The sequence below is a fragment of the Prionailurus viverrinus genome, chromosome B1 (assembly GCF_022837055.1).
Source record: "Prionailurus viverrinus isolate Anna chromosome B1, UM_Priviv_1.0, whole genome shotgun sequence".
NCBI lineage: Eukaryota > Metazoa > Chordata > Mammalia > Carnivora > Felidae > Prionailurus > Prionailurus viverrinus.
The window spans coordinates 51,520,307-51,522,506 of record NC_062564.1 but is presented as its reverse complement, the minus strand read 5'-3'; the positions used below and the strand labels follow the sequence as shown (position 1 = coordinate 51,522,506).

The window sequence follows — 2,200 nt, the reverse complement described above, 5'->3', positions numbered from 1 at the left end:
TGGGAGTCAGCGTAACAGGGTCGAGTCTCTTTAACCTTGTGCCCAGATGCTCCAAGAAGCCTGTAACAAGAAAGAATCAGGGCACAGCTGAAATCCAAAAGGGAAAAGAAACAGGCTAAGATCCATGGGGAACAATGTCTATTTCTTAATCTGTCTCCTGCCCCAAATAGCTCTGCTCTCCTCCCCCATTTGTGTTTATGTGTCTGTTGCTTTCCCTGGCAGCAGATGCAACCAGGCCTTAAAGTAGGTCACAGAGGACGGTGATGAGCCGACACAGGCCCTCAGGCCATGTCCTCCCCTGACCTCACTCCCAGGTTCCTGGGTCTGGAGACCCACATAAGCCTGTGCTCTCCAAGTCATCCTGACAGAGTCCATGCTCCCTAGAACCACAGCGAGTCAGTGTTCCTCCTTCCAGTTGTGAGTGGGCAGGGGGCCTGTTCAGAACTGGCAGCAGAGGGGACAGCACTGAGTTGGGCTGTAGCCCTCCCCGCCTCATCCTGCCCCTGCCCTTTCATCCCCTCCAACCGCAGCCCTGCTTTACCACCCTCAGGGATGCCCATTCTTCCCAGGGCAGCCAGAGAGCCCCATGTCCCTGCTGTTTACCCTGAGAAGCACTGGGGTCCCTTTCACATAGACCCACAGGTTCCAAACCAGGGCTCCTAGCATGTACCAGGAGCAGCAGTGGTGGGATGGGTAGAGTGCACAAATTAGAGTCAGGAAACCAGATTTCAAACCCCAGTCACCTGAGGCACAGGCCAGTGAGAGAGTGCCCAGAATAACCCAGCTGGGAAGCCACAGGTTACAGGCCTGCAAAGACCCACTGCACACCCCAAGCCACATGTGCCTGCCTCCCTCACAGCCCAGCCTCCCATCCCTCCTTGGGACCCTCTCTGCTGGGCATCTGGTCCTCATGGTGTCTTTCTCTCTACAGGTTCTTTCAGAGCATGGCTATGGCTGATCACTACTGACATCCAGGAGATACAAACTACTGGGAGGATTACCACCAGCAGTACCTGAGCAAGAACCCCAATGGGTACTGTGGTCTTGGGGGCACTGGAGTCCTGTCTGCTCTGTGTTATGGGCTCAGAATTTATATGCTGGAACCCTGGCCTCCAGTGTGGCTGTTATTTGATGATGGGTCCCACTAAGTAAGGCTAGTAATTACAAGTAATAGTAAAGAACTGATTAAGGCTAAATGAGGTAATAAGAGTGGAGCCTTGATGTGGTACGATTAGTGTTTTTTAAAATGTTTGCTTTTGAGAGAGAGTATGTGAGAGGAGGAGAGCAGAGGATATGAAGCGGGCTCTGCACTGACAGCAGTGAGCCTGATGCAGGGCTCGAGCTCATGAACCATGAGATCATGACAGCCAAAGTCAATGCTCAACCAACTGAGCACCCCAGGTGCCCCAGTATTAGTGTTTTTATGAGAAGAGACACTGGAATATGTGCTCCTGCTCTCTCCCTTTTCTCTCTCTGAATCTCTCCCTCTTTCCATGAACAGTCACTGAGGAACGCCAGCTGAGGACACTGTGAGAAGTTGGCCATGTGCAAGCCAGGAAGAGGGCCCTCACCAGGAACAGAATAATCTGGCACCTTGATCTCAGACTTCTAGCCTCTAAAACTGTGAGAAAATAGATTTCTGTTGCATAAGCCACCCAGTCTGTGGCATTTTGTTATGGCGGCCTGAACAGAATAATACAGTATTAACAAAAATCATTTCCCCCCACAGGGCTGGCCCTTGAGATCACAGCAGAAACGCTTTCAACAAACCGGGCAAGTCTTTTGTGGTTCACATCAGTGGCTTTTCGAAGTGTACAAAGTATAAAGTCGTTTTTAAAAGTCTGACTTAAAAGTATAATATACATTTATTTAGTAATTTCACTTTTTTAAGGTGTATGGTATTAAGAATCCTGACAAATACAGGGGCACCTAGGTGGCTCAGTAGGCTGAGTGTGTGACTCTTGATTTCAGCTCAGGTCAAGATCTCATGGTTCATGAGTTCGAACCCAACATCGGGCTCTGCACTGACAGCACAGAACCTGCTTGAGATTCTCTCCCTCTCCTCCCTTCCCAGACTCTCTCTCTCTCTTTCTCTCACAAAATAAAGAAATAAAACTTAAAAAAAAATTAAGAATCCTGGGCGCCTGGGTGGCTCAGTCAGTTAAGCATCAGACTTCGGCTCAGGTCATGATCTGACATG

The 2,200-nt window shown here is 49.7% G+C and overlaps 1 long non-coding RNA gene across 1 annotated transcript; it reads left to right on the top strand.

Moving 5' to 3' along the window:
* The first annotated feature begins 331 nt into the window (after positions 1-331).
* LOC125164022 (uncharacterized) lies at positions 332-1,811 on the top strand. Its single transcript, XR_007151620.1, has 4 exons — positions 332-417; positions 932-1,033; positions 1,502-1,623; positions 1,730-1,811. It is a non-coding gene; the product is annotated as an uncharacterized LOC125164022 (long non-coding RNA).
* Positions 1,812-2,200: the final 389 nt, after the last annotated feature.